This window comes from Schistocerca piceifrons, chromosome 9 (assembly GCF_021461385.2).
Source record: "Schistocerca piceifrons isolate TAMUIC-IGC-003096 chromosome 9, iqSchPice1.1, whole genome shotgun sequence".
NCBI lineage: Eukaryota > Metazoa > Arthropoda > Insecta > Orthoptera > Acrididae > Schistocerca > Schistocerca piceifrons.
The window spans coordinates 84259037-84283540 of NC_060146.1; positions in this window are offsets into that span (position 1 = coordinate 84259037).

The following is a 24504-nucleotide window of genomic DNA, read 5'->3' on the forward strand; positions in this document are numbered from 1 at the left end:
CCAGTTGTACGACGACTTTGCTAGCGACTACACTTACGAAGCCTTTCTCTCATTTGCCGAGAGACAGTTAGAATAGCCTTCAGCTAAGTCCATGGCTACGACCTAGCAAGGCGCCATTAGCCTTACATAGTTTGATAGTTATCGTATGAAATGTGTCATCAAGAATGCTGTAATTCACATCAAAGAATAAAAGATAAGTATTCGAGGAGCTGCATACTTTTCTTATTAGCATTCAATACTTATCCTGTTCCAGAATTCACGCCCGTCTGCGTTAGATAGCTTCCATTTCGGCCTCCTCTATCTACAAGGTGTTGGCACATTTACCAACACATCAGATAGTGTAAATTATGAAAAGGAAAACAATTAAGGAGATGTGTACTGGGCATGCTGAAAGAACGAAAAGTTAATGCTGGTTTCAGAGAGAGCATAAAGGAACACATGATTGAAACAGGGGAAGCGGATAGAGTGGAAGACGTAATGGCAGGTTCGAGAGACGAAACAGTGAAAGCAGCAGAGGGTCAAATACGTAAACAAAAGAAGCCTACTAGGAATTCTTGGGATAACACGATTGATACGGAATGAAAGGAGAAATATAGAAACGGAGCAAATGAAGCAGACAAAAGGGAATACGTGCGTCTCAAGAACGATATTTGCAGTAAGACCAAACTGGCTAAGCAGGAATGGCGAGAGGACAACAGCAAGTCTATAGAAGCATGAGAAAAAATACATACTGGCTACAGGAAAATTTAAGAGACGTTTGGGGAAAAGTGAAGCCGCTTTATGAGTATCAAGGGCTAAGAGAAGTGCAGAGAAGAGAAAGCTGTAAGGTGGAAGGAATCAATAGAGGGGCTCTGCAAGTGAGATGAGGGCATTACAGAAAGGGGTGAGGACGTAGATAATGCTGAAGTGGGAAGCATGATACTGCGTGAAGATTTTGACGGAGCACTGAAAGACGAGGCCCCTGGAATAGACAGACAGTACGTCAGGATTATTGAACACATCAGGAGGACCAGTCGTGACAAAACTATGCTTCCTGGTGTGCAAGATGATACGAGATAGGCGAAGTGCCCTTAGACATCATGAAGATTTAATAACTCTGATTCAAAATAAAGCAGGCGCTGACAGATGCGAATATCATCAAGCAATCAGTTTAATACATCACAGGTGCAAAATACTGATACAAATTATGTACAAAAGATTGGAAAGAACCAGTAGAAGGTGACCTCGGGGAAATGAGAAATTTATGAACACGTGAAACAATATTGACCCAAAGTCTTATCTTCGAAGATAGATTAAAGAAAGGCAAACGTACATTTATAGCGTATGTAGGCTTAGAGAACGCTTTTGACAATGTTAACTTGGATACATTCTTTGCAATTCCACAAGTAACTTTGCAAGGGAAACATTTGTTGACAAGGGAGTGACTCGGTTATAGCTTATCCCCAACGTTATTCGATCTGCGCTTTGACCTAGGAGTTACGGAAATCAAGGAAACTTTTGGAGAATGAATTGAAGTTCAGCGACAAGAAATTAAAATTTCGAGGTCAATCAGACACAACTAAGTACTTGGAAGAACAGTTGAACGGAATGGCCAGCGTTTTGGAAAGAGGATAGCTACGTCTACATCGAAATTACTTCTTCGCAATTCATACTTAAGAGCCTGGCAGAGGGTTCTTCCAACAATCTTCGGATAGACGAGCTGCCCTTCTTTTAACTTTTTCGATGGCCTCCGCAAATCCTACCTGGCAAAGATCCCACAGCGCACAGCAGTATTCTAGCAGACGACGAACAAGCGTAGTGTAGGCAGTCTCCTCAATAGACCTATCGCATCTTCTTAGTGTTTTGCTAATAAAACACACTCTTTGATTTGTCTTCTCCGCAAATTTAACTATTTTGTAGTACTAACTGAAGCTGTTAGTAATTGTAATTCGTAGTTATTCAGACGAACTGGCATCCTTTAAATTTGTGTTGTTTTTTGTGAAGCCGAAATTTAACTGACTTCTTTTTGTACTTAGTGTGGATGACTTTTCCTCATTGAGACACAAATGTCACTTTTCCCACCATACCGACATCGTGTTTAAGTCATTTTGCAACTAATTTTGATTTTCTGATGACTTAACTGGACGGCGAATGACAGCATCATCTGCGAACAGCCTAAGAGGGCTGCTCAGATTATCTGCAACCGTTTATGCAGATCAGGAACAGCAGAGGGCCTATAACATTTCATTGGGGAACGCCAGATATTACTTCTTTTGTACTCGATGATTTTCCGTCGACTACTACGAACCGTGACCTTCCCGGCAGGAAATCACAGATCCAGCCGCACAACTCAGACGATTCTCCACAACCACGCCACTGGACTGGAAGTCGCTTTCTGGCAATCTATTAATATTGAATCAATTTAAGATCCCCGTCGATAGTACTTTCTACCTTGTGTGAATAAAGAACTAGTTGTCTGTTTTATGAATCCATGCTGACTGTTGCCAATAGACCGTTACTTCCGAGGTAAGTCACAACGTTCGAACACGATATATACTGACGTGCCAAAAGTCACGAGATACGTCCCAACGTTGTGGCGACATCCTCCTGCACGGCGTAGTGCAGCATCTCGACATGGCATGGACTCAACAAGGCGCTGGAATCCCCTGCAGTAATACTGGGCCATGCTGCCTTTACAGCCGGTCATAATAGCGAAAGTGTTGCCGGTGCAGGATTTTGTGCACGAAGTAGCCTCTCAATTCTCTCCCATAAATGTTCGATGAGATTCATGTCGAGCGATCTGGGTGGCCAGATCATACGTTCGCACTGTCCAGAATGTTCTTGAAACCAACCAGAACTATTGTGGTCCGCTGACGTGGCGCACTGTCATCCATAAAAATTCCATCGCTTTTTGGGAGCATGAACTCCATGAATGGCTGCAAATGGTCTCCAGCTAGCCGAACGTAGCCATTTTCAGTTAATGAGTGGTTCAGTTGGACAGGAGGACCCAGCCTATTCCATGTAAACATAGCAAATACCATCATCGACCCACCGCCAGCTTGTACAGTATCTTCTTGACAGCTTGTGTACATGGCTTCGTGAGATCTGTACCACACTAGAGCCCTACGATCACTTCTTACGAGCTGAAATCGGGACGCCATATGACCAGGCAACGGTTTTCCAGTCGTCTAGGGTCCAATCTATACGGCCACGAGCCCAGGAGGACCACTGAAGGCGATGTCGTGCCCTCGCGTCGGTCGTCTACTGTCTTAGCGCTAGCGCATAATTTTGCCTCACTTTCCTTACGGATACAGTCGGCATACGTCGGACAGTGCTTTCCGCAACTATTTCACGCAGTGTTGTTTGTCTGTTACCACTGACAACTCTTCTCTCTGACGAAAATTTGTTCGATCGTCATGCAGGATAGTTAGGTCTGAATAGATGTCAATTAACAAATTCTGGATCACGATCTCTTTATGTTTGCACTTCAGTCGACATGGAGGTCTTGATACAGTACTGGCCATTAAAATTGCTACACCAAGAAGAAATGCAGATGATAACCGGGTATTCATTGGACAAATATATTATACTAGAACTGACATGTGATTACATTTTCACGCAGTTTGGGAGCATAGATCCTGAGAAATCAATACCGAGAACAACCACCTCTGGCCGTAATAATGGCCTTGATACGATTGGGCATTGAGTCAAACAGAGCTTGGATGGCGTGAACAGTTACTGTGACCTAAATACTCCCTGCTGCCCTACTGGAAGATCACACACACGAGAAAGAATAGCAGGGGACAGAGCACCAACTTCTCGCAGCATTATAAGTAACTTCGCAGTCAATTTTCCATGCATTTTAACAGTCGGCATAACTGTGTACAAATGTGTTAAAGCATTCATGTTAGTCGATCTTGATACAACTCTCTTTGGTACCTCTGATATCCAGGGTTCCTTTCGTAAGCATTTCCTCTTCAAACCCGATTTGTCGGAGTTGAAAACAAATTATTTACTGAACGATGGTATTACTTTGTTTATCTCATCTGCCAAATTCCGGATGATTCCGCAGTCTGCTCCGGATCGTCAAGTTGACTCTTTGAGATTTCTTTATCTTACGTCTACCAATTCTGTAGCACTGAAGTTATGCAACCATCCACTGCTCCCCTTGAAATCACTGTAATCTATATCGCGCTCTATTTGATGTGCATAATGTAGATGGTCGCTAGCATTTACAATATGTGATCAAAAGTATCCGGCCACCTGGCTGAAAATGACCTACAAGTTCGTGGTGCCCTCCGTCGGTAATGCTGGAATTCAATATGGTGCTGGCCCGCCCTTAGCCTTGATGACAGATTCCACTCTCGCAGGCGTACGTTCAATCAGGTGCTGGAAGGTTTCTTGGGGAATGGCAGCACATTCTTGACGGAGCGCTGCACTGAGGAGAGGTATCGATGTCGGTCGGTGAGGCCTGACACCAAGTTGGTGTTCGAAAACATCCCAAAGGTGTCTATAGGATTCAGGTCAGGAACCTGTGCAGGCCATAACAGGGATGTTATTGTCATGTAAGCACTCCACCACATGCCGTGCATTATGAACAGGTGTTCGATCGTGCTGAAAGATGCAATCGCCTTCCCCGAATTACTCTTCAACACTGGGAAGCAAGAAGGTGCTTAAAACATCAGTTTAAGCCTGTGCTGTGATAATGCCACGCAAAACAACAAAGGGTGCAAGCCCCCTCCCTGAGAAACACGACCACACCATAACACCACCGCCTCCGAATTTTACTGTTGTCACTACAGACGCAGGCAGATGACGTTCACCGGGAATTCGCTATACCCACAGCCTGCCATCGGATCACCACACTGCGTACCGTGATTCGTTACTCCGCACAACGTTTTTCCACTGTTCAATGGTTCAATGTTTACGTTCCTTACACCAAGTGAGGCGTCGTTTGGTATTTACCAGCGTGATGTGTGGCTTATGATCAGCCGCTCGACCATGAAATCCAAGTTTCCTCACCTCCCGCGAAACTGTCATAGTACTTGCAGTGGATCCTGATGCAGTTTGTAATTCCTGTGTGATGGTCTGGATAGATGTCTACCTATTACACATTAAGACCCTTTCCAATTGTCGGGGATCTCTGTCAGTCAACAGACGAGGTCCGCCTGTACGTTTTTGTGCTGTACGTGCCCCTTCACGTTTCCACTTCACTATCACATCGGGAACAGTGGACCGAGGGATGTTTGCGAGTGTGGAAATCTCGCGTACCGACGTATGATAAAAGTGACACCCAATCAACTGTCCACGTTCGTGAGATTCGCGGAGAGCCCCGTTCCAGTCTCTCACGATGTCTAATGACTACCGAGGTTGCTAATATGAAAAACGTATGTTTTTGGGGGTGTTCGGATACTTTTTATCACATAGTGTACATTCTGTAAATTGCATCGAGGATACTTCAGAGGCGCGGACACTCGTTTTTGTTACAAGTGCGCCTTGTCCACGGTTAAATGTCAGTAGTTTTCCTTACGCGTTACACGATCATATTGTTGTGGACTTATTCGAAATGTGATCATGGAAGCTTTTTTGCTATGCTGCGGATGATCTTCCGTGCAGGCTATTGTGCTTAGTACACGCTGCTTGGGCAACGATTGTCCTCTGCAACGTTGCACCGGAGACGGGAGTCGTGGCTCCCTGCACCACAAGGATGAAGCATTACATGGCTCGACAAATTCAAAAAATGTGTGTGAAATCTAATGGGACTTAACTTCTAGGGTCATCAGTCCCTAAGCTTACACACTACTTAACCTAAATTATCCTAAGCACAAACACACACACTCATGCCCGAGGGAGGACTCGAACCTCCGCCGGGACCGGCCGGGCTCGACAAACTGTTTCAGTATCTCTTTCACTTGTTAAGCACTTATCGTCATCATGTACATTGTCCGCACAGTCGAGCGTATACGACACCACACATTGCGCTGTCTCATCTTGCAGAAACGCTAATACTTCATCTGCCACTTCTTACTCACTCTCCAAAATTTCTTGGGTTCCTTTCTGACGGAATGTCAACTTTGGCAACTGTCGTTGTAGATATAACGCAATGTCTGTTTTGTTTATCGTTGCCTTTCCCCTGCTTTGTCAACATCTCCAACAAAGTAGCACCGTTGTGAGTTAGTCGTCGACTAAGAAGTTCAACTACGCTCCGTAGCCTAAGACTGGGTTCACCATTGGACACCTCCGGCCCCGCCCACTGTTGCCATTGGCAGCCAATGTTGTGGTTGCCTGGTAGACAATATATGGGGCGTTGAATGCCGTAAACGTCATCGGCCTTTTGCGACCGCACACTCAAGTGGTTCCTTGTTGGTAGATTATTGATCCTTTTCTGCATGACGTAACTAGGTTTATCTATAACGTTAACTGTTTGTCTGGGGGCATTGCTTTTGTGCGTTCTAATCTATAGATGTAGAGATGGTGTTTTGGGATTCAATATTATAAAGCTGTCTTTATCTTTCTCACCGATGAATAGAAACCAGATACTGTTTACAGCTTTCCCGAGTTTATATGCTGAGTTATTACTAATGTCCATAATATTTTCCGAAAATAATTTGCTAAACGTGTCAGTATAATCGCCGTATGTATACGTACACAGGGTGCTCCAGTTCCGATAGGACGGCTTGTATGAAATTCCTAACTGCAATGCTATCACGTGACCATTTGTGGCGCTACGGCCGTTGAAATTTAATGAATACCTTTGTAGAAAGCCGAAGTGCTAACACGGCTGCAGCACGCATTCTGGTCGCACATGTAAACAGTACGTGTCTGACGCTCGTTGGAAAATGGCCGCGCAGCAGTGAGGCCACATCACGTTTATGAGTCCTCCAGTGTTTTTGAGTGAGAATTCACCGAATTTAACCCAAATACCACCGCTACGGTCGCAGGTTCGAATCCTGCCTCGGTAATGGACGTGTGTGATGTCCTTAAGTTAGTTAGGTTTAATTAGTTATAAGTTCTAGGCGACTGATGACCTCAGAAGTTAAGTCGCATAGTGCTCAGAGCCATTTGAACCATTTAACCCCCGGTCGCTCCTCCATGACGACATCCCAGCCCGCAAAGCGAAGACCGTGCGCGAGTTTATGGCCAGCATACGGATCGCAGTCCTGTATCACACACCGTAATCGCTGCATTTGGCCCCAGACGACTTCTGGCTGTTTCACAAATTCAAGTTGGCAATGAAAGTACACTGCTATGACGCAGTTAAGTACATTCAAGAAAAGTGTACTGCAGTACCAAACGCAAATCCAAATACTTTTAAATATATTTCGGGTGTGGTTTGGTCCAGGGGGAGGCTGTTTTGAATAAACACAGTGATTTTGTGAACATAATCCATGACTCTCATTATTCATAGCCACACTCCTGGTGCACAGTGTGCACGACCAAAATTTAAAGATTAAAAACAGTCTTGAACGCAACTTTTTATTTTTATTGGAGTAACCGGTTTCCATTCTATTTAAGAATCCACGGCAACCCTCGATGTATCTTTGCTGGTAGCGTCTCCCTGTTGATTTAACAACCTTTGCTGAATCATCGCAGAATAGACGTAAGAGGGCACCATAGTTTTAGCTGATATTAAACCAAGTAACTTTTATAGCTTATATTTTATGACGAATAATCATTTATAATGATGTTACGATGTAATTTAACTATAACGCACTTTTTAATCTACTTCTTGTGCTTACCTAATCGTAGACGTCTTTCTGATTGGCTAGCAATGATGTCACACTCAGGACGGTGGGTGTGACCAGCCTATTTAATAACCGTTCCCTCTTTGTTCGATTAGCAGTTATTCCAGCGTCGAGGGTCGGCGCAACTTGCTCCACGGAGTCCACCCACTAATCTGGGTACACTTATTTACTAGTTCTACATTTTGTTGTATACTTACTATTATAACGAGCCCTCTATCTGGTAATATGTTTCTTCAGAGTCTGAAGATGGCTCTTAAATGGAACGAAACCGGTCACTCCAATAAAAATAAAAAGTTGCGATCAAGACTGTTTTTAATCGTTAAATTTTAATTTTAAGGATCGCTGATAATGTTTTCAAAAAGTTTATGTTCACTGCCTAGTCTGGTACTTGGAAACCTTAAGAAATTTTGAGGGATAAGAACTAAAATCATGAAGCTCAACATGAAAATAAGCTTCAATAAACAGTGTATTGCAAATTTTGTTGTTCCTGGTTATGTCAAGTTTAATATCAAAGCAAATTATGCTGTAATTCCATTTGTACAACGAAAGAGCAGCTTTTTATGGATGAAATCAGAAATCCGAGATACTTTTAAGACGAAAGATCGTTTAAATAATGAAATGTACTGGTTACAACTATCGCTGAGTAGTCAATTGCCACATCTTTTCTAAAGAACTATTTGTCATTGATGAAAAGATAAATTGTATGCATGAACATGTTCTAGATAAACGTCGTACAAAAATAGAAGTTGTCATTAATAAACAATATGGAAGCTCGTTTGATCACCCATATAACTTACATAACTTTTATCCCAGAGTTTCAAATATTACCGACATCCAATTTACTACAAGTGAAACATTATTACTAAATAAAGGTCTAAAATATAATTTAAAGCATAATTTAAAGCATGAAAAGGATAATTGCAGAGGTAAAGGTTGCCACGAAAAGTTCTAAAGCTAACAAATCAGAAACATGTAAATTGCTTTAAAATAAAAGATTTCATTACTAATGAAAAGAATAGACATAAAACGAATAAGGAATCCAATATAATTAAAAATATATATACTAAGATGGTATCTGTTCTTTCGGACATGTCCGAAAGAACAGATACCATCTTAGTATATATATAGTTAAGGCTCACCGGCCACTTGACCATCTTCTTCTTCTGTGCAGATGCACAAACAGAGCCCGAACTCTTACGGGAATCGGCAACGCGCCACGAGGAATGAGTATAATGGGCGGGGGCACTACGAATGTAGTGCGGGACAATACGTTGAGAATGTGAGTTTCGCGGGAGGCGTGCCAGAGATAAATCCCTGTAGTCGCGCTATCCTCTGTGTCCTCGGCGGCTCAGATGGATAGAGCGTCTGCCATGTAAGCTGGAGATCCCGGGTTCAAGAAAATGGTACAAATGGCTCTGAGCACTATGGGACTTAACTGCTGTGGTTATCAGTCCCCTAGAACTTAGAACTACTTAAACCTAACTAACCTAAGGACATCACACACATCCATGCCCGAGGCAGGATTCGAACCTGCGACCGTAGCGGTCACGCGGTTCCAGACTGTAGCGCCTAGAAACGCACGGCCACTCCGGCCGGCATCCCGGGTTCGAGTCCCGGTCGGGGGCACACATTTTCATCTGTCCCCGTTGACGTATGTCAACGCCTGTAAGCAGCTAAGGGTGTTCATTTCATTGTAATTTCATAATTGAAAATATTAATCGAAAACTGCTTCCAGGTAATGCCATTTTCATGAAAGCAGATAAAGGAAACACCTTAGTAATTAGCAATGAAGCCGATTATATCTCGAAAACTCTCAACGTCTTTTCAAGAAAATGAGATAAATGAAATCAACAGAGATCCAACCCCAAAATTTCAAACTAAGATAAGAAAACTGATTGATGACAATAATATGCTATTATCACCTAATGGAAAAATGGCTTAGAAGGTAATGAATCCACAATTACCCAAATAGCGATCTCAAGTGAAGATTCATAAAGAAAATATGCGGATCCGCCCAATTGTGAATAACATGAGTTGTCCCTCATACAAACTTAATTAAAAATTGAATGAGATCTTAAAGTCCTTTTATGTCTATGAAAAATGCTTTAACATTAAAAACATTTATAAACTGGCACAGGCAATTTACAATATAGATATATCCGATGGTGCTAGATTTGCCTCACTTGACATTTAAAAAAAAAAAAAAAAAAAAAAAGTATCAATAAAGGAAACAATTGGTATTATTAAAAATAATTTCTTACAACACAAGATTATAGATACAGAAGAGATGATAGAGTTTATTGATCTACTTGAACATACTTAGCTTTTAACTATTTCTCCTTTAACGGTAAGATTTATACTCAAAAAGATGCCCTAGGAATGGGTAATTCCCTAGCTGGTATCATGGCAGACATTTTTGTCGATCATGTTGAATTACAGTACTTTGAAATAACCCTGAAATTACCAATAAAATCATCTACTATAAACGATATGTTGATGATAAACTATTGCTCCATAATGGGACGAAAGATGAAATAGATACATTGAAAAACTGTTTGAATAGTATACATCACTAATTGATTTTTACAGTTCAACATGAAATCCAAAGATGTATAATTTTTTTGGATCTTACCATCACAAACATGGAGAATAAACATCTTTTTGAAATTTATAGGAAACCAACCACAACAGATGTAACGCCACCTCTTTCCATCCATATAAATATAAAAGGAAGTCTTTCAATCAATTAGTCACAGAATTAAAAAATTGCCATTGACCCTAGATGAAATCCAGAAAGAAAGATTAATACTAAAACAGATTGCTATTGCAAATGATTTCAATCCCAATGACACAGGCATTTTGCTTAGTAAGCTACAACATTCATATCACACATGTGACTCGAGCACTTGAAAGTACTCTAAATTAACATACATGGGGAATATTTCTGATAAAATAAATAATTTGTTTAAAAATACTGAACTCACAATAGCTTCCACCACCAACAATTTGTTTCAAAACATAGACATAATATTCATCAAATAGATACCATATACCAAAACTCTGGAGTCTATAAGTTACTATGTGATGATTGTGAGAGACAATATTTCGGACAAATTGGCCGCAACTTTGCTGTTCGTTTTAAAGAACTTACATCAGGTACTAGTCGTAATAAATCCTTATTTGGCCAAAATTTGAAAGAATGTGATCATTTAGAAGGATCAATCCAAAATAATTTAAAAATTCTTCATAGTGCCCCAAAAGGACCGTTATGAAATTCGTTAGAAGAGATAGAAATTTATACACATTATAAAAACAAGCCTTACTCAACGAGCAGCTCGACTTTAGAGAAAAAATTTTCTTTGACCTTTTTGAAGACTTATGATAAGTAATACTGCACTGCTCAAATACGTTATGTCCTTGCTCTTTTTATAAATGTTGACTCTTGATTTTATCATTATCACTTTTGTGATCAAGGACATTATTTTGTTTTTACACTATTTACGTATTTCATATTTTATATTTTGATATAACCATTGTTGTTGCCTCATTATGTTCGTGATAAAACTTGGATTTACTGTATGTCAGTTCTAGCAAATAATACCCCATTTTTCCTATATTGCTAATGATATGCTGGTTATAGAGGTTGTATCCTTTAAATACTATACGTAATGTAGCGTTTATGTCACATATTTGTGTCAACCAACTCTCATTACGGAATTATTTATCTTAGCGTACACGAATATTGCTACCATTCTACCTAATAGCATCATGATTCTACTTTTTAACTTTTTCGAAATCAATATTAGATAGAATAGAACCTACGTATAGTAACTTTATGCTACTCTATAATATCTATGTCTTTCATTATGTGCCGGCCGGGGTGGTCGAGCGGTTCTAGGCGCTACATTCTGGAACCGCGCGACCGCTACGGTCGTAGGTTCGAATCCTGCCTCGGGTATGGATGTGTGTGATGTCCTTAGGTTAGTTACGTTTAAGTAGTTCTAAGTTCTAGGGGACTGATGACCTTAGAAGTTAAGTCCCATAGCGCTAAGAGCCATTTGAACCATTTTCTTTAACTATGCACTAATGTGAAGACTGCCTCCTCACGCACTCATTGTAATGACTGTTAAAACCATCATGACATATAGTTATTTCCAACATATTATATCGACAGAGAACGTTGGTCTTCATCTATAGCGACCTTTGACAGCTCTGTAAACTGTCGCATCGGAATAGGACGCCGTTTCCACGGTTACTCTCGATGCACCTCTGCTAGTACTGTTTCACTATCGATATAGCAACCTTTGGTGCATCTTTCACAGAACGGACATTAGAGGGCAGCGTACCTTAAGGTGATCTTAAGTCTCAACCTTTACATTTTATGTCTCACGAAGAATAAATGAGACTTACGTGATGTTACGATATAATATAACTATAATTCACTTTCTAGCTGTTTCCAACATGTTATATCGACAGAGGCCATTGATCCTCGCCTATTGTAATCTCTGACAACACTGTAGACTGCCACATCCGAATAGGACGCCGTTTCCACGGCTACCCTCGATGTATCTTTGCGAGTAGCGACTCACTGTCGATTTAATAAACATTGGTACACATTCCCAGAATAGACGTTAGAGGGCAGCATACTTTTAGCTGATCTTAAACCAAGTAAATTTTATAGTTTATATTTTATGACGAATAATCTTTTATAATGATGTTACGATGTAATTTAACTATAACGAACTTTTTAATCTACTTCTTGTGCTCACCTAACTATAGACGTCTTTCTGATTGGCTAGCAATGAAGTGACACTCAGGACGGTGGGCGTAACGAGCCTATTTAATAACCGTTCCCTCCTTGTCCGATTAGCAGTTATTCCAGCGTCGTGGGTCGGCGCAACTTGCACCACGGAGTCCACCCACCGTTCTGGGTGTATTTATTGATTAGTTCTACGTTTGCCGGCCGGAGTGGCCGAGCGGTTCTAGGTGCTACAGTCTGGACCGCTACGGTTGCAGGTTCGAATGCTGCCTCGGGTATGAATGTGTGTGATGTCCTTAGGTTTAAGTAGTTCTAAGTTCTAAGGGACTGATGACCTCAGAAGTTAAGTTCCATAGTGCTCAGAGCCAAATTCTACGTTTTGTTATATATAATTATTATTATAACGATTCCTCTATTCGGTAACATGTTTTTTTCAGAGTCTGGTTCTTAAATAGAATAGAAACCGGTCATTTCAATAAAAATAAAAAGTTGAGATCAAGACTGTTTTTAATCTTTAAATTTTAATTTTAGATATCGCTGATAATGTTTTCACAAAATTTATGTAACGACCAGCATTATGCTATTTTATTTTACGGTTAATGTCGTGACGTACTGCAAGCTCAAGGTAGTTAGCTCTATGGTGAAATAAAATTCTTCTTAACTGAACCTACAGTTGCGCAATCAGCGCCCTGCGGACATGGAGAAACTACGAGCAGTAATGTCTCATTTGTCAGAGTCTTCTCTGTCAGTGTGTTTCCCAAAAAGCGACCCGCATCTTCGCTCTAATGACTCCCCGTTTCTCTCTGTTAGGCTTGTATGTCGTCCTCAGCTAGTCACTTTGTTCTCCTCAGAGCATCGTGGTCCGTTGTGCCACCAGGTGGTTTTATGTCACGTTGGGCAGTGTTCTTAATGTTTTGGTTCACTGGCGTACGTAGATGTAACTAACGAAATACACAGGAAAGGGGGGGGGGGGGGTTGTCATTACGTCTCGATCCATTTATAACAAATAACATATGCATTTACATAATAAATAATTCTAAGAGATTTCTGTGATAATGTGAGCCTACCCTTTTCTTCAAGAAATTCGTTTAAAAAGTAATTAAGAAGAATCCTTACGATATAAGATTATATGACTGATGTTAGTATGTGCTTATCCAGTTTGTCTTATCTGGGGGTACAGCTAATGACAATCGAAAGAAGTCTAATAGCATCAACGCGTCAGTTAAGCAACGAGTTAGACGTATCAAAATCAACGGTTGTACACTTTACGCTAAAGAAAGTGTGTACCACGGTCAGATAATTCAGAAATTAGACCACGAAAAGTACGCAACTCGCAAAGCTGCCTGTTAAGATCTGACAGAAGCCGTACTCAAAGGACACCTCATGGAGCGCGTTTTATTTACTGATGAGGTCGCAGTCCACATCTGTGAAAAAGTTAATGAACGTGACTGTCGCATGTGGGGTACGGAGCCACCAACACTGCCACTGAGCGGAACCAGCCAGAAGTGAGAGCACGACTGGTACTTACGAACATTACGAATTCTGTGAACTCTTAATTTTTGCGCAAGAGGTAAGTACAGGAAACAATTAACCTTGAAATGCTGGAAGCACAACTTGAACAAGGACGCATCGATGATAATATCGTGTTCCAACAGGATGGAGCTACCCCTCGTTTTACTCCCACAGCAACAGGGCACTGCTACCCAAACCGAAGATCCGCCAACAGAATGACAGGCAGCGGTTCAATAAGACGGTGGCCATCGCCTTCACATGATTTCACACCCATACATTTCTTCGCTTGAATGTACGCAGTTTCAATGGCCTACAGGACAAAGCTAAGAGATCACAGGATCTAAGAGCTGAAATCCAGTATGCGGTGTCGCCTGTTTCACAAGACATGCTACAGAATGTATTCATTTCCGTTCTTCAGTGATGGAAGCAATGCTTTAAAATGAACGCAAGCCATGTAGAAGTGCTATGAAAATTTATAAATAGACTGGCAGTAAACATAGATGCACAGAGCTATAAGACTACCATACCATCACAAATAAGCATGGACTACGGCAGCTTTCCTAGTAGTGTCGGTCAGTTAAGATCGTAACCGCGTTACCTGTATGTTAGGTTGTCACGTACCTGTCCAGGCGTTACCTAGTTTCGATTGCTTTGTTTGCACATGCAGTCAGTGTTTTACTAGATTGCTTTATCAACCGGAAGTAGTGAACTGTCTAGAAACTGAGCGAGTATACCTAAAGAGCTGCGTAAGTTACGGAAGAGTTTTGTTCTACATAGTTATCCTCTTGTCTGGTATTTAAAAATAAATAGCATTTAAAACAAAATTGAAAATGTCATTCTATAATTCAGATTTTATTAAAATTGTTAATTTGTAATGGGAAACAGACGTGGTGTAGTAAAAAAATACAAAATACATATTTATCATACAGCGCTACCAAACACAAATTTCTCAAAAGGAAGGCAAAATTAAAAAAGGCAAAAGGAAAACATAACAACCAATCGTTGAATACATCGTTGAGTTTATATAAAATACACTGATCAGCTAGAACTTCGTGGTCACAGCTTTGCTATCGATATAAACCAGTCCAGTCGATGGCAGCGTGACCTGGCGAGGAATTACTGCTAGTCAGACACACAAACAGTGCATGTAGTGTCAGTGTCATCTCCATCCGAGAGCAGAACGAATAAGACGCGCTGAGGGGGAATAGCCGAGCGCTCTTAGGCGCTGCAGTCATGGACTGTGCGGCTGGTCTCGGCGGAGATTCGAGTCCTCCCTCGGGCATGGGTGTGTGTGTCTGTCCTTAGGGTAATTTAGGTTAAGTAGTGTGTAAGCTTAGGGACTGATGACCTTAGCATTCAAGTCCCACAAGATTTTACACACATTTGAACATTTTGAAGAAGACGCGCTACCTCTCTGAGTTTGACGGTGGGCAGATTGTGATGGCCCGGAGGCTCGGCACAACAACCATTTCGGAAACTCGTCGGGTGTTCGAGGAGTGCTGTGGTGAGTGTCCTCAACAGGCGGCGTAACCAAGGAGAAATCACGTCCAGACGTCGTGGGTTTGGGCGGCCACCCGTCATCACAGATGTGGGACGTCGTAAGGTGGCCAGACTGATAAAACAGGACTGTGGCGGAACCAACATCAGACTTAAGTTATTGGCAGAGTACAATTGTGTCAGAACACACAATGCATCGAACACTCCTGGCGATGGGCCCCCACAGCCGACGATCCATCCATGTGCGAATGTTAACACGACGCCATTCAGCAACTACGACTGAAATGGGCACGTGACCACCAGCACTGGACATTGCCACTGTGGCGAGGCGGTGCATTGTCTGATGAATCCCGTTATGTTCTTCATTCCGATGGGAGGGCGTGAATCTGTCGTCTTCCAGGGGAATAGCTCCTTGACACCTGTACTGCGTGATGGGTACAAGCTGGCGGCAGGTCCATTATGCTCTGCAGAACATTCACGTGGGAATCGGTGGGTCCAGTGGAGCTTGTGCAAGTCACCATGACGGCCAAGAAGTATCGTACACTGGTTGCAGACCACGTATACCCCTTCATGACCACCATGTTTCTCGATGGCAGTGGCATTTTCCAAGAAGATAATGCCCTATGTCCTAGGCCACGAGTGTGATGTAGTGGTTCGAGGAACACAGTAAAGAGTTTCAATTGATGCGCTGGCTCCCCCAACTCGACAAATCTGAACCCAATCGAACACATCTGGGATGTGATTGAACGCGGCGTCAGAGCTCATCGTCCGCCTCCCTGTAATTTACGAAAATTAGGTGACTTGTGTGTGTGTGTGTGTGTGTGTGTAAATGTGGTGCCGACCCCCAGCAGCGACCTACCAAGGCCTCATTGCTTCCACGCCACGACACGTCGCAGATGTTATACACGCCATACCTGAACAGACCAACTATTAGGTAGGTGGTCATAATGTTCTGGCTGAGCAGTGTATGTTTCTGTTATTAATATGTAACCTTCCCACTTGTCAATAATAACAGGAAACACTTCCCTTGATCGTGATGAATAACGTTTTATTGATACAAAATAACAACAATAATTCTATAGATTTTATTATGTTTGTTGGTATAAATTGTACTTGCATGAAAAGTTATTATTTTGGTTACGTAAAGGCTCATAGTTTTCACTATTATCTAATTTTTATTACTTACTAGCAAAGCCGGCAATGCTTCGCAATTGCTAAATAAGTATGGGAATTGGGTATACGTCATAGTCTTCTTCTGTCCCCCCCCCCTCTCTCTCTGGTCTTGCCCCCTCCCTTTCTCCCTCTTCTCCTCTCCCTCCTATTTCTGTTTTACCTTCCCCCCACTGCCTGTACTTCTCTTATCCCACACTCTCTCTAACGCCTCATTCCTCATCTCTCTCCCCCCACTCCCTGTACTTCTCTTATCCCACACTCTCTCTAACGCATATCCTCATTCCTTGTCCGCCCCCGGTGGCTGAGTGGGTGCCGGAAGTGGCCCCATTTTCATTTTGTTGTTATTTCATGCTGCATGGTAGGACGGCAGCGAGGTTCCTTCCAGGACAGTTATCATGTCAGGACGTACTATGTTTATTTTGTGAATAATAAAGGTTTCTGTTTCTCCTTTCTCTTATCTTCCTTCATATATATATAAAGTGGTCAGCGTGACAGAATGTCAATCCTAAGGTCCCTGGTTCGATTCCCGCATGGGTCGGAGATTTTCTCCGCTCAGGGACTGGGTGTTGTGATGTCCTAATCGTCATCATTTCATCCCCATCGACGCGCAAGTCGCCGAAGTGGCGTCAAATAGAAAGACTTGCACCCAGCGAACGGTGTACCCGACGGGAGGCACTAGTCACATGACATTATTATTATCTCTCTGTCCATGTTCTCCTTCCCCTTCTTTATATCCCTTTCCTCCCCACTTCTCTGTCCCTCTTCTCCTCCCCTTCTCTCTGACTTTATTCATTGTTATTGCAAACGGAACATTGATTAGGAAAAGAAGTCAAAGTGTGTGGGTACATCGCTAGTACACAGGTTAGTACCCTGCCAGCTCCTAAATCTGTGAGGATAATTGCTTTAATGACAGTATTTCGCGTTGTTTTAATCTACGAAGTGGACCATAAATTTAACCATAAACACTTTCTCCTGTTTTCTGTAACAAACTTACTGCGAAAAGGAAAACAAAACCACACATTTCTCACAGTTAAACGTGTTCTTTCTCGCAGTCGATTAAACAGTATGCATTTAGTATTGTATGACTCCATTGTCTATATCTACAATGGTTGAAGCTGTGCCTTGTCTGCCGACAATTAGTTAGTCGAGAAGGGATTCACCCAACCGAATCTTTCCTTCAGATCGTGTAAACTGAAACAAAACAATTTCTGTAACATCATGAATTTATTGAAATGGAATTAATCTGAGATCAAAGTTCCCGAGTCGTAACGGATCGCACTTCAGATATTCGTATTCCATTTGCCTCCAAGCGCTGTCTACGCTCTTCGTCAGTCTCGTTGACTGGCCGACCATGTAGCTGGCTTGCGCTGCGCGTACACCTCCCGATATTCCGACGTCTCACTGGCGGCATTTTTTCCACAGAAATAACCCACGAACTGAAATCAATTCAGTGTCTGCAACACCACATCACCACGAATCACATCAGTTCAATCTTTGCAACACACCAAAGATATCACCCCCGATAGTGCACTGCAATATTGCTTTCACCTGTATTGTTTGTGGTTCAAATGGTTCAAATGGCTCTCAGCACTATGGGACTTAACATCTGAGATCATCAGTCCCCTTGAACTTAGAACCACTTAAACCCAACGAACCTAAGGACATCACACACATCCGTGCCCGAGGCAGGATTCGAACCTGCGACCGTAACGGTCGCGCGGTTCCAGACTGCAGCGCCTAAAACCGCTCGGCCATCCCGGCCGGCGATGACAGTTGCTGTCAATATTTCCAAGGTTAAACTGATTGTCAGTTATTAAGACTACTCTTAAGGACCATCATAAAACATCACTTGTGAACACTTATCAAAGGAGAACTCACTCGACGGAACCACACGACCCAGCCAAAATACACCAATAATGACAGTGTCTTTCAAACACGGAAACGAACAGCTTAGACAACAGGTTGTTCATAACTAATGATTGAGAAATATAATTACAATCCAAGAACTGAACCAGTTAACAGCTGAATCTAACCACAAGGTCCCTCTTCTGTTTAACAGCAACCTGTGCCTTAGTACAATTGTTCTGGCTTTATTCACAACCAAGAGCTGATTAATTAGAACATTAATGATCGGGAACAAACGAGAAAGGAAGGGCCATATAATAGCGGGACAAACCACAAACGACCACTAGTGTCTTAGTACAATACTACTGCCTATATCTACGACCAAAGAGCCGATCGAGTGAAATTCTGAGGGTCGGGTACCAATCAGAAAATAAAATAAAGGTAGAAGAGGGCAGCCAGCCCACAAGCTGTCGTCCGACACGAATGTTGCCAACCAACCGACGGGATGTCGTCCTGCTGCTTGTAGTCAACGCTGACTCCGGTCAAGTACTCCGGTATCTTAGCTCTGCGCAGGCCCGTCTTGCGCAGCTCGTAGCTTCGGCCGCTCGGACCTCGTGACCACCTCCTGTGGCGAGGCTGCCACCAATCCCCAAACTTCGTGCCTCCCTCTCGGGCCAGCGAACGTCGTATATATGTAGGCAAGCAAAGACTTTCTAACTCCCCCCTTCCATCCTGTTTTTTTCCCCGCCTACCCTCTCTCTACCACCCTTCTCCCCCAAGAGTCCTTTGATCTCCCCTCCACTGCCTTTCCCACTCCTTCTGGCGTCCTCCCAAATCCCCCCTTTTTTCTATGTCCCCTCCCTCCATCGACTCCACCGTTTTTATCCTTTCCTCTCCTCCTCCCTTTTACCGCTTCGTCGGTCCGGGTGTCCCCCCCCCCCAAAAAAAAAACTGCCGCCGTGTCGCCTCTACAGTGCTGGTTGAAGTGAGTGTCCAGTGTCGTGAGTCCACTGTCAGTGTTGCGAACAGCCACCACACTGTCGCTAGTCGGGTTTTTATCTCATGCGAACAGAAACCAGACTGATCGCCGTGTTTTTTAATTGTGCATGTCTCCTTCCTGTGTGACTTCATCCGCATCGTCAATGCCGTGTTTTGTATTTTACGTTCCACCACTTTCTGCCATTTTACTGTTTTTAAAGAAGTCAGCGTTTTATCCCCTTTTTATATATTGTTTGTCCTCTCACCATTGTCCGTTTAACTTTTCTCTCGGCTCTAGTGCAGCGTATTACGAAGCTGTCAGCCTGCCCCTCCCCAGCTGGGTGGGTGTGGGGGGGGGGGGGGGGGGAATCGAAAATCAATTAAGGAAAGAAAAAAGACTTTCTGAGGTCACAACCCACAGATACCAACTCTTCCTCATAGATATTGGCAATGTGGCCGCAAGAGGGATAGTCGGTACTACACCTGACCCTATGCCACCAGACAGAAGTCTACTAACTCAATGGCGCAACGGCTCACCGTTCCCAAGTGAAGATCCTTCCTACATCGCAACGTGATTTTCAGTTATGTACAGTCATGCTCAAAAGTATCCGAACGACCTGAAATGCACTTCACCTGATTCGCATGCAACCGGCATAACGCAGCTCTCTAGCAGGTCCTCTAATCGCTCCTTGGAACAGTCGTTTGACTATTGAAAATGGTTCCAACAAGTCACCATTAGAAAACACTGCTCTGTATCGCAGTAACTCAAGATGTAAAGTAATACCACGATGCTACAAATATCAGGGAACACCTTATCACAGATAGGACTGTCTTTAAGGCTTGTAATCTCACATTTATTACAATAAATTACATACCTGAATGTTACCACTCTCATTATTACGTCAGATAGGTAATGCACGTTGTAAGTTCGTCGTATTCATGATTTCCTCTTCAAAGTAACATACCGTACTTATTATTTAACACAAAATGACATTAAAAATTTAAGTTATTCACGAGCAGCTAGTTGAGAATATGTATGAACTTCAAATGACACGACGAGCCGTCTCATTCTCTCAAACCCAGGTCACGCAGACTAAGCAAAGATTTCGTGACCGATGGAAGCTAACAGTCATTCCTGATTAGGCATACAGAGAGCGATATACCTCGATTTTAGACAGTATCAGTTAGCAAATATCAACTTTAAATTACATAAAACAAAACATTTTTAACAGACGCGAATTCCTACCCAGCATCTATTGTCCCTGTTTACGAACTACGAGAGATGTTACATATTGCTTCTTCACAAGTAACTTACTTAAAATGCCGTGAGGTAAAGCTTTGTGTTGGACGGGGATTCGAATCCAGAACATAATCAGATTGATATCTAAGCACAATTAACTTTGACATATCGGATTTTCGCGGCAGTAACTGAAATGACGAGACGAAACATTAATTTTTTCCTTCCCAGGACTCCAACCCGGCAATTATCGCTGTTATATTCTAAAGAAAACGAACGTTAAATATGGGTTTGTTGCACCAGCAGCGACATGTGAGCATGTTTGAACTAGAAATAATATGTCGAAGAGTTTAGTGCTCACTGGGAATAGAGCCACACACATATCGTTGTTGACTACACACAAAGAGACGTCAGCTACCGAATTTTTCTCCACCAGATGCTCGGAATAACATCTTGAACTTACAGTCATCTTGCAAATAGTTCGGTGTCTCACAGGGAATTAAAAACGTCAGATATCGTTAGTGTTGACAACGAATGAAAATACATTAAAAATCAAAATTATTATCCACCAGCAGATAGGTGTTCTCATGCTAGAGCTTGATAATACATAATTAAATCTTTAGTGCCGGGCCAGGATTCGAACCCATTCACGCGTAATATGTGGAGCTGCAGTTTTGAACAAACCACAAACTGTAGCCGAGCTGTATTGTCACGAAGGGATCAAATTCCGCGTTAAGGACGGTCTGAATTGCATTCCCAGTTCAGAACCAATTTTATCGACATACAGAAGCTCAGATAAAAGATGGAATAAGTGTCCTGTGACCATACATAGCGTTTGTTTCGTTACTAGAAATAAATAAATAGTATAAGAAACGTTACTGGTGATGGTCTCTACATGTCGCCACTCCAGACTTTTTTGTGGTTCAACCTAACGTCTACTTGATAGAGTAGGAATTATATCTTTTGCACTTGGTGTAGCCAGAGGAGAATGGAATCTCTCCCTATCTAAAATCATTGAGAGAAATGGGAATCGAAGCTAGACCATAGGTATAAGAACCTACCATCAGTCCAACAGACCACCAAATCCTCTTCTGTCTGACTCATTTTTCTGTTGTAACGCCGTTGCCCCACACTGGAAGAGAATTCTGACACACAGGCTCCATTTAGTAATTTGTAGCATGTTCAGTAAATTCATTTACTTGGTTGACCGAATCACCATGAAATAGCTGCCTCGGATACCCAGTGCATACATTCGAGGTTATTTTCTAATCACCGAAATAAAATCACCTAACTGTCACCTACACAGAACTGCCAACAATATAGGATGCAGAAATTTAAATAGGATGTGTTCCTTTCCACTTGAGCTACTCTATTGCGCTATCTGTTTGTTGATAATGTCGTGCAGTGCAAAAGAAAAGCTGTAACTGTTTGTCTCTCAGAAGTCAAGACCCGGCCATATGCATTATCTCACAGTGCTGTGGAATGCAGAAGTTCTGGAGGAATTGCTGTTGAGCTCTGGAACTGTTGTAGCTACGTGTCAGCTAGAAGCGTAATGGTAAGTGTCGCAAGTGCGAATACATTCACTGCTACATTTTTTAAAACGCAATTCTGCTGTCTGCTGAAGTTACCAATCTAATGCAACTTTGAACACAATTCCCTTCACTTCTCAACACAAAGTAGTTGCATGTGGAAAAAGGGCTAACTTCAGCTACATTGTGTTCTTTTCAGGTTTAATAGACAGCCAGGCAGCAGATGCATCTCCAAGATGTGTAGGGAGAGCGCATCGTACCATAATATGTCAGAAAAGTATTTTCTGCATTAGCTGTCGTTTGGTAGTGGCATTTTATTCTTCTTCAAACCTTGTTTGACAGCTTTAACTCAGAACAAGTTTTCTACATGCATGTAATCAATAAACTGCATGTGCATTGTCAGACTGTTACAGATAACATCAGAGAATTCGCATGTATCGTTGAAGATGAATTTCTCTCTCATGTTTACTATTGTTTTAACAACACTAAAGGAAACCTTACGAAAATTGTGCACTGTATTATAAGAAATGAAATAAAACTACCCACGATAACCTTACGACGAAAGTCTGTTTTAATAAAACTGAGTATCTGTACACAAGCGTGCCTCTATCTACACGAATTAGTAAAATACTATCACTTAGATTTTGATTGGGTCTGTGTTTAATTGGTATGCTGTGTCATAATCAAGAGGTATGCAAATGTTGCATTTCATAAGTATAGTTATGTATTTCTAGAAACCCCAAATTTGCTTGTCAGCAGCGGAAAGAGGCGTTACCTGTTGTGCAGCATTGTAAGTTTTTCACCATTGCACTATGAGCCAAAAGTATTTGCTTGCGATTTCCTTATAGATGTTTGATCTGACTACTTGTAGCTCTTTCACAGAAGGGATAAAAACGCTACAGGCAATGAGACTGGAACCGCAAATCGTAACAGACGATTTTCACAGGTCAGCACGTTACCACAGTGCTGGCGAAGAGGTATGTGCCCGAGCTTCCTCTTACGAGGCCAATAGTGACTAGAACTCGTAAACCGTTATTTAAAGGACGAGATTAGTAGAGATTTCCACCTGAAACGACTTTCCTGGGCTGAAAACCGTAAATTTACAATCTTTTGTTACACCTTAAGCGATAATAACAGATTATTGAATGGAAATGACAGGTAAAATCAAGTGAACTTTGAGGCTTAATTCCGTGGACACCAGGAAGTAACTCGTCGATCACAGAGTGGCCAAACATACGTTGCCTTATTGCCAAATCTCAGTTACAGTACCAGCAGGAAGAAGACGACCCGATGTGATCCTACAGTGGGCTGGGAAGTGACCGTAGTTGCTGTCTCTAAGTCGCGGCTGCTACGGCCTGGAATACATAATGCATCTGATTCGCATTTCTGTAACTAGGTTTAGGAACTGGAACATTCCACAGCGCTGTGAGTTAATGCATATGGCCGGGTCTTGACTTCTGGGAGACAAAAAGTTACAGCTTTTCTCTTGCACTGAATGACGTTTTCTACGAACAGATAGCGCAATAGACTATCTCAAGTGGAAAGCAACACTTCCTATTTAAATTCCTGCATCCTTCATTGTTGGCAGTTCTGTGTAGGTGGCAGTTAGGTGATTTTATTTCGGTGATTACAAAATAGAGTCGAATGTATGCACTGGGTAGCCGAGGCAGCTAGTTCATGGCGATTCGATCAACCAAGTAAATGAATTTACTGAACATGCTACAAATTACTAAATGGAGCCTGTGTGTCAGAATTCTCTTCCAGTGTGGGGCAACGGCGTCACAACAGAAAAATGAGTCAGACAGAAGAGGATTTGGTGGTCTGTTGGACTGATGGTAGGTTCTTATACCTATGGTCTAGCTTCGATTCCCATTTCTCTCAATGATTTTAGATAGGGAGAGATTCCATTCTCCTCTGGCGACATGTAGAGACTATCACCAGTAACGTTTCTTGTACTATTTATTTATTTCTAGTGACGAAACAAACGCTATGTATGGTCGCAGGACACTTATTCCATCTTTTATCTGAGCTTCTGTATGTCGATAAAATTGGTTCTGAACTGGGAATGCAATTCAGACCGTCCTTAACGCGGAATTTGATCCCTTCGTGACAATACGGCTCGGCTACAGTTTGTGGTTTGTTCAAAACTGCAGATTACTCAACACCTTCACATATTACGCGTGAATTGGATCGAATCCTGGCCCGGGACTAAAGATTTAATTATGTATTGTCAAGCGCTAGCATGAGAAC